This window comes from Globicephala melas, chromosome 1, assembly GCF_963455315.2.
Source record: "Globicephala melas chromosome 1, mGloMel1.2, whole genome shotgun sequence".
NCBI lineage: Eukaryota > Metazoa > Chordata > Mammalia > Artiodactyla > Delphinidae > Globicephala > Globicephala melas.
Genome location: NC_083314.1, coordinates 84897432 through 84907140, shown reverse-complemented (window position 1 = coordinate 84907140; position 9709 = coordinate 84897432).

Sequence of the window (9709 nt, the reverse complement as noted above, 5' to 3'; positions counted from 1 at the left end):
GAAGGAAGTGGGAGCAGTGATTTCAGTAATTACTATAAAGTGTCCATCGACAGATGAATGGTTAAAGAAGATGTGGCACATATATACAATGGAATATTACTCCACCATAAAAAGAAACGAAATTGAGTTATTTGTAGTGAGGTGGATAGACCTGGAGTCTGTCATACAGAGTGAAGTAAGTCAGAAAGAGAAAAACAAATACTGTATGCTAACACATATATATGGAATCTTAAAAAAAAAAAAAAGGTTCTGAAGAACCTAGGGGCAGGACAGGAATAAAGACGCAGATGTAGAGAATGGACTTGAGGACACGGGGAGGGGGAAGGGTAAGCTGGGATGAAGTGAAAGAGTGTCATGGACATATATACACAACTAAATGTAAAATATAGCTAGCGGGAAGCAGCCACATAGCACAGGGAGATCAGCTCGGTGCTTTGTGACCACCTAGAGGGGTAGGATAAGGAGGGTGGGAGGGAGACGCAAGAGTGAGGGGATATGGGGATATATGTATATGTATAGCTGGTTCACTTTGTTATAAAGCAGAAACTAACACACCATTGTAAAGCAATTATACTCCAATAAAGATGTTAAAAAAAAAATCCTATACATCTGACCCACCCCAAAGGCACAAGGTTTCTGCCCAGTCCTCAACAAGCCTCAAAAAGGACAGGCCCCCCTCAAACAGCCCGGAGCAGGGTCACCCAGTGTGTCTCCTCCAGCCAGCCATCATCACTACAGGATGGGCTAAGGAAGGTCTGGAGGAAAAAACCAAGACAACCCACTGACAGATAAAGTGACCGACAAGCAGCTTCTGTCAGGAGGAAAGCTTGAGGACCCCACCCGCCATGAGGGCAAGCACCGTCAGGCAGCGACACAGAGCTAAAAGCCTCTGCAGAAGCAAACAAACATCATCTGGTTCTGTCTCCAAAACCTGAAGAGCGATGCACGTAAAATAACAAAAAAATCATTGCAAAGCAACAGACCAATATTGCAAAATGTTAGAATAACATAAGATTGTGTGCGTGTGTGTGTGTGTGTGTGTGTGTGTGTGTGTGTGTAGAGAGAGAGAGGCTTTGAAACCTTCATCTCTCCAGGATTTGAGAGCCTCTCTAGACACTCTCTTCTCTGAGAAACGCCTAAAGCCTCCTGCTCTGTCCTGTCTCCAGGCCGTTTTCCTTCACCTGTCCCATAAGTGATGGGGTTCTTTGTGATTCTGTCCTCTGCCTTCTCTTCCCACAGGGCCCATGTCCCCTGGGCGACCGTGTCCACGCCTCTGCTTCAACTGCCCCCTTCTGCAGACCGGGACATCTGTACCCCCAGCCCATGGTTCCTGACAGGTCTCCGGGACCACATGTCCTGCTGCTCCACTTGCTGTCCTGCAGGAACCACAAAACCACACGTGTCCAAGCTGGAATGCACCCTTCTCCATCTCTAACCCCACTGCTCCTCCTGGGTTACAGCTCTTGGAAACGGCAGCATCCCATGCCAGATTGCTCAAGCCAAAAACTTGGAAGTCAGGGCTTCCCTGGTGGCGCAGTGGATGAGAGTCTGCCTGCCGATGCAGGGGACACGGGTTCGTGCCCCGGTCTGGGAAGATCCCACATGCCACAGAGCAGCTGGGCCCGTGAGCCATGGCTGCTAAGCCTGCGCGTCCGGAGCCTGTGCTCCACAATGGGAGAAGCCACAGCAGTGAGAGGCCCGCATACCACACACACAAAAAAACAAAAAACCTGGAAGTCAGCCTCTACTCTTTCTTCCCCTTGCTCTTTACACCTCTGTGCTCCCCAAGTCTCACGATTCTTCCTGCTTGCATTAGTTTGCCCCCGTCGACATAACAAAGTACCGCAGACTGGATACGGAAATGCATTTCCCCACAGCTCTGGAGGCCGAAATCCAAGATCATGCTATCAGCCGGGTTGGCTTCTTCTGAGGCTTCTCTCCTTGGCCTGAAGATGGTTGTCTTTTCCCTGTGTCCTCACATGGTCTTCCTTCTGTATGTCTATGTGTCTCTCCCCAAGATCGACAAGGAGAAAGCAGATTTTGTGTTTGTTTCACGCATCTGCTCTACCTTTTGTCCGAATCCTAAATTGTTCTTCTATCTTATAAGTACAGCAGCCATATAGGATTAAGCCGACCCTAATGACTGTTAACTTAATCACCGCTTTAAAGACCCCTATCTCCAAATACAGTCACAATCTGAGGTACTGGGGGTTAGGACTTCGACATACGAAATTTTTCAGGGGAGGACACATTTCAGCCCATAATACTCCTTTATGCTTCCAAAATCCACCCCCTTCTCTCTATCCCTATTAGTATCTCTTAAATTCGATCCCCGTTTGAAGTGAATTATTAAGCAGTCTCCTATTTCTCTTTCTGCTGGAGTGATTTTTCTAAAATGCAAATCTGATCAGAGTACTTCCTGAGTTAAAATGATCCATGGTTCCCCAGTGTAAGGCCAACTGGCCCGAGGCAGGGGAACGCAATCAGACTCACAGGTTGCATCAGACCGAAACTTTCCGGACCACCCGGTTCCAGAAACTGACCTGGAGACTTTCCACCCGGCCCAGCCTTTCTGCCTTTGGAGCATGAGCTCCCCTTCTCCAGCCACTGAATAAAAGCCCATCTCACTTGCACCTGTAAGGCCAACTGGCCTGAGGCAGGGGAACGCAATCAGACTCACAGGTTGCATCAGACCGAAACTTTCCGGACCACCCGGTTCCAGAAACTGACCTGGAGACTTTCCGGACCACCCAGTTCCAGGAACTGACCCGGGGACTTTCCACCCGGCCCAGCCTTCCCGCCTTTCGAGGGGCGGGACTAACGGTCCCCCACGATACCCGAAGAGACCACCAAATAAGGAATACCCTGCGCCCTCCCAGATTCACCACACCCCTTTCCCTTCTTCCCCTATAAATTCTGCCGAAACCCTCGCCCGGGCGCGACTTCTCTGGCCACTTTCTCTCAGACCAGTGAACCTCACCTGGGAGCGCTCCCAAATAAAGCTTGTTTAAGCTCTCCTCCATTTCTTGGTGCCGTTCCTTACACCCAGTGCCTGTGGTCTGGCGTCTACCAACCTTTCCAGATTCTGCTCTCACATTCCTTCTCCTCACTGCATGTACCAGGCATGCTGAGCTGCTCTGGGTTCCCCCCAGATACCACACTCTCCCAAGCTGCTCCAAGCTGTCTTTGTACGTGCTGCTCTGTCTGCCTGAATCCACCCCCTGCCCTTTCCTTATTTGTGATCAATTCTATGGGAAACTTTCCCCAACTACTTCCACCTGGCAGGTGCCATGCTCTGGGTTCCCATGAGAACCTCATGCCTACTTCTGAGTTCCTAAGTTATGACTGCGGACTTCTCTGACTTCTTCACTAGACACCCCTTCAACTACAAAAAGGCGTCTTGTTTACTTTTATATTTCACAGCAGCATAAGGCACGCACAGAGTAAGGAGTGTTACATGTTTGTTGAACAAATGCATGTTTTTCTCTCACAGCACACAATGATAGTACTATTTCCTGTTCATGCATCTATCTCATCGCTAGTCTGTGAGCAACTAGGGGATTAAAACGAGGCCTAATTCATCTTTGTGTCACAAGTTCTAACACCATGGCAGACACATAGAAAGGACTGGTAACATTTGATGGATGGGTGAGCAGGGATCAAATCGGGGTGTGATCCATCAATCCCATTCTAGAGCAGGTGTCTTGTGAGCGGGGTCGACACTGTTAGAAGTGGGAGAGAACAAGTTGCCTTTGAGCTAGAAGAACAGTTTAAAATTAGGACAAAGGGTAAAGCAGATGTGTGATACCAATACAAGGTCTGTTTTCTCCTTGTCGATCTTGGAAAGACAAAGATCAAGACTAACAATGGGGCTTCCCTGGTGGCACAGTGGTTGAGAGTCCACCTGCCGATGCAGGGGACACGGGTTCGTGCCCCGGTTCGGGAAGATCCCACATGCCGCGGAGCGGCTGGACCCGTGAGCCATGGCTGCTGAGCCTGCGCGTCCGGAGCCTGTGCTCCGCAACGGGAGAGGCCACAACAGTGAGAGGCCCGCATTCGGCAAAAAAAAAAAAAAAAAAAAAGACTAACAATGTATCTAGAACTGAAAGGTCTTCTTGTGAATTTTTTTTTAAGTTAGTGGGAACCTGCTGTATAGCGCAGGGAGCTCAGCACGTGCTCTGCAGTAACCTAGGTGAGTGGTTAGTGGGGGTCGGAGCGAGGTCCAGGAGGGAGGGGATGTATGTATACATATAGCTGATTTACTTCTTTGTACAGCAGAAACTAGCACAACATTGTAAAACAACTATACCCCAGTAAAAAAAAAAAAACATTCTTTAAGCAGTCCATTCACCTGGGGCTCTATTTTCTCACTGAGTATCTCTACATTTCCCTGTGCACCAGCTTAAAGTTTCCTTCCTCACCTATCCTGGCTGAAGGAAGAGCACCCACTTATGTGTGGGACTTTGCACTCTTCACAAAAGGCCATGAGCTCACGCGATCCTGACCGTAACCCTGTGGGGTGAGTTTTACCAATGGGAAACCGAGTCTCAGAGATTAAGGGATTTGTTCAAGGTCAATAATTTGAGTTTTCCCAGGCCTTCTTGCCTGTGTGTATAGAAGGGATCATAGAGATGTATATAACAAAGCTTTCACTACCTTCTGAACTTTACCATCTAATCTCTGGCAGTCTGCAAGTTTTACCTCTGTGAGTCTCAGGACATGTTACAGAGGTTCTCAGAAAGGCAAACTGTGAAAGAGTCTTACACTGAAGGCCCCAAGGAATCATGCCTTCGTGTATCCAAGCCTCTGTGCAGTCCCCTCCCGCACTGACGCTGGGCTTTACACTGGGACGTTAGCAAGTGTGATGCAGGCGGAGGCATGAAAGGTGCGTGTGCATTCAGACTTGCCCTCTCTGACTGCTGAAGGCTCTTCCCCCACCTTGTGATAAAGCTTCTGGCACAGATGAGCCATCCCAGCTGAGAGCCCTACATCAATCAGCCTCCAGCCAACCTGCTGGCCGCAGCCTGTGAATGACCACCATTGAATAGAAGAATCGCCCAGCTGAGCCCAGCCCAAATTGCTGACCCACATAATCACCAACAAATAAAACAGTTGCTGTTTTAAGCCATTATTTCTGGGGTGGTTTGTTATATAAGCAATAAATACACCGTTCTTTCATCTTATTCTGCTCCATGTCTCTCTCTGATGGTCACTGCCTCTGAGGTCACTTCTGAAGACATCTCACCATTATCACTACTGCAGGGGCCTGCTAAGTCAACCTTAATATCTATAGCCAAAGTGCTGTCTGGCCCCCAAATTACAGTGGTGTTCCATGGAGCACTGAGCAAGCTATGACATGTTATGAACACACACACACATGCACACACACACATGTGTGTGTGCATGTTTAAAATTTTAAAAAAGTTTAAAATTAATCTTTAAAATTAAAGCTTTAAAACTTTAAAATTTAAAAAAGTTTAAAATTTAAACTCAGAGTTTAAATTTTTTGAAAAGTTTTTTTGTGGCTTTTTGTTTTGGGTGTTGTATCTGCCTTCAGGAAGGAAACACCTGCCGAAAGCAACCACAACACCCACACCTCTGGACCTTTTTATCAATATTTCAGGCTTTCTCTTATACACCAGTACACTCTAAAAGCTGCTCTGAGAAATACTTTGTGTTTTGCAGGGCTATGGAATCTTACGATACTCTGCTAGACGGAGAGATCTCACGATACTCTTCAGACCTGGGAAGAGCAAACCTTGTGGTCTTAATATAGCAAACTTCAGAAAGGCTAATTGAAAGGAATGCTGATGTCTAGTAAAATATTACAGAGCTTTCATTTCATTTGAGACTCTGACTGTCTCTTGCTGGTTGCTGATCCTCTCTCATCAGAGAAGGGCTGGCTGCTCCATCACCAGGCAGGCTGGGGACCCACACCCAGGCAGATTCCAGGTTTGTTCTCCATCGCCCCCTTCCCTTATCCTCAGCAAAGCCCTCAGGCCGTTCACCAGTTTACAAGTTTGTGTGACCCCTGCTGTCATCACAGAGTCATAATATGCTGGAGCCTGGGTACATTCCCTGGCCAGCTGACTCCAAACTCAGTGCTGCCTTCCACCCCACATCCATAGAAGATATTGCTAGTGGATCATGGGTTTCCTTCCTGCTAGCCTAATGTGGCACCGGAAACCCTTCAAAATAGCATCCAGGCAACCCTCACCAAGCTACTGGAGATGTTCCTTACATTCCTTTGCTAGGGCTGCCATAAAAAATTACCGTAAACTGGGTGGCTAAGCAGCAGACATTTATTTTCTCACAGTTCTGGAGGCTGGAAGTCTGACATCAAGGTGATGAGAGAGTTGGTTCCTTCTGAGGCCCGTGAGGGAAGGATCTGTTCCAGATCTCTCTCCTTTGCTGTGGGTGGCTATCTTTTTCATTTGGATTCATATCATCTTCCCTCTGCACATGTCTGTACCCCAGTTTCCCCTTTTTGTAAGGATATCAGTCATATTGGATTAGGACTCATCCTAATAACCTCGTTTTAACTTGATTACCTCTGTAAAGACCCTATCTCCAAAAAAGGTAACATTCTGAGGTACTGGGGTGGGGTTCATAATGCAGTATATATCTTTTTAAGGTGGCACAATTCCACTTATAACAGTCCCCTAGACGTGGCCCAATGCTCCTCCCTTTCTATACTCTGCTGCTCTGTATGACATGCATGCCCCTGCTCTGAGCAGGGTCCACGATCTGGGGGAGAAAGGTCGGGTGTGAGGCTTATTTGCCTCTGGCATGCATAACCTCAGGCCAGCGATGATGTTCCTGACAAAGCTGGTAGGATGTGGTCCCCAGCCAGCTTCAGGCTCCGTGTGTGTCCTTTCCAAGAGCTGCACGTTTACAGAAAGGACAATAGTGAAAGACTGAAATGTGCTTCTTGTTTGTCCCTCCTCAGGGGAGGGTTATACTTCCCTATCCCACTGGCATCAGGATTGGTTGTGTGACTCCCTTTAGCCCATGAAAAGCAAGTGTTATTTCTGAAAGGAAGCTATAAGAGGCACTGTGTATGTGGTCTTGGTCTCTCTTCTGTACAAGATGGTCAGTGTCCTAGATGGAGGGTGGGTCATCAGCCTGGGTCCTCAAGTAAAGTTGATGGGGGGCAGAGCTTACTCCAGACCATGATGGACATGCAGCATGAGCATGAAATAAATCTTTCTTGTAAAAAGCCACTAAGATTTAGGAGTTGTTTGTTACTGGGTATAACTGCCTATCCTGACTGATACAACAACCTTCCCCAACAGAGGACAACTATGTTTTGGTTAAGAATATAAATGCGGAGTGAACACAAGGATAAATTCCAAATGGATCAAAGCTTAAATGTAATCAATGAAGCCATAAAAGTACTAGAAGAAAAGAGGAATTATCTTTATAACCTCAGAGTGGGCGAAGGTCTTTCTACTTACGACTCGAAATCTAGAATCTGTGAAAGAAGACATTGACAAATTGTAGTACATAAAAATAAAAAACTTCATAGGAAACCAAACTAACAACAGTAACGTGAAGAAAAAGAACTAAAATCCCAAACAAATCCCATAAGTGTGGTAGATTGTTTGCAGATATGGCCGCAAATTTCTTCCCTTTGTTCACGCCCTTAGGTATTCCCTTCCTACCCTGAATTCAGCCTTAACCCTGTTACTTGATTTGGCCTCTGGGCAATAACAAATGTGACACAAGCAGAAGCTTAAAAACACTTGGGCTTTGGTACTTGTTCTCTGGCTGTTTTTGGAACCTGTGACCATCATGAGAAGAAGACCAGACTAGCCTGCTGGATGGCTAGTGACCCTCGTTACCTCTACTGACAGCCAATCAACCAACAGACCCATGAGTGAGGCCATCAACCACCAGCTGACTTTAAAGCATAAGTGAGCCCAGCTGACACCTTGTGGAACAGAGATGAACTATCAGCTAAACCCAGACTATAGCACCATGGGCAAATCAATGGTGGTTGTGATGAGCTGATAAGTTTGGGGATGGTTTCTTACACACACACACACACACACACACACACACACACACACAAATAACTGATGCAATAAGCCAAATCAAAAGGCAAACAACCAAAGAAGAAAGTTATTTGCAACTCATGTCACAAAGGGCTTACATTTCTAAGAGTAAATTTTTCTTGTATAAAGTTCCTTATTATAAAATACAGAAGACCAACAACCCAATGGAAAAATGAGCAAAGGATATAACATACAGTTCGCAGTAAGGGAAATATAAATAGCTTTTTAAAAATATGAAACATGCTCAATCTCATTCATAATAAGATAAATTCAAATTAAAACTACATTGAGATGCTATTTTCACCTATCAGATTGGCGACAGTACAAGCGTTGGCAACACACTGTGCTGGCACTCATACATTGCAAGTGGGGGTATAACCTGATGGAGGGCAAATTAACAATAGCTATGAAGATGATGTTGCACAATGTTTGATCCAGTAACGTACTTCTAGGAATTTATTGTACGAATGTATTCACATGCAAAATGGCATATGCACAAGGTTATTTACTGCAGTATTGTTTGTAACAGCAAAGAACTGGCAACAACCTAAATGTCCGTCAGTAGGAGACTAGTTGATGAATTACGGCACATCCATGTAATGGAATACCAACTGCGAAAAAGAATAAGGAAGCTGATACGTACTGATGTGAAAATAATCCAAGATGTGTTGTTAAAAAATAAAGCAAGTTGCAGAAACACATATATACGCATTTGGATTTGCTTCTATATGCGTAGACTCAGAAAAAGATACACAGCAATCTGCTGAAGGATGCGCAGGTTACTTACGGGATGTGGTGGAACGGGATGGACAGTGGACAGGGGTGAGAAGGAGACTTTTCATCACATAGCTTTTTGTAGTTTTTAAGTTTTGAAACTTACAATATTTTTTTATTATTTAATTTTTATCTATTCAAAAATTTAAATAATCAAATTTAATATTTAGGAAAGGACGTAGCTATGGATGTGTAAAGTGGACCACAGAATGTAAAGAAGCTGAAGCTCAGAGACGTTAAGTGTCCAAAGGTGCCCCAGCTGGCAGGTGGCAGAGCCAGCGTCTGAGCACAGGTCTATTTGACTCTGAAGTTAGGAACTTGAGAAAGGCTTCTCTAAACTTCCGTTTTCCCAAATGTAAAATGGGAATCCTAGTAACACCAGCCCTGCCTACACACAGGACTATCGTGAGGCTATAGTGAGAGTGCTTTGCAGACCATGGAGAGCTCTAACCACAGATGCTCAATGGATTTCCACATGCTAGATGAGGTACAACCTTTTTTTCTGGTCTCACTATTGCCAGCACAAAGGGCTGTGTAGTTTACATATATTATCATTTCACCTAGTCTTCATTACAACTCTAGAGGTGAAGTATTTTATTCCCATTTCAGAGATGAGGATATGACACTCAGATTTATTAATTTAGCTAGCATGTGACACAGTGGGATTTGAGTCCAAGTCTGTTTGACACTGAAGTGGTTGCCTCTCAATTATTGTGTGTGTGTGTGTGTGTGTGTGTGTGTGTGTGTGTGTGTGTGTTTGGTGGGGATCATCCTACCCCATCCTCAGAAATGGGCTCCTCACCATCTGATGGGCACAGCTGGGATTCATTCCCATTTTCCAATAGATGTGCTTGTGCAGTTCCCCAAGTGGGTAGCCT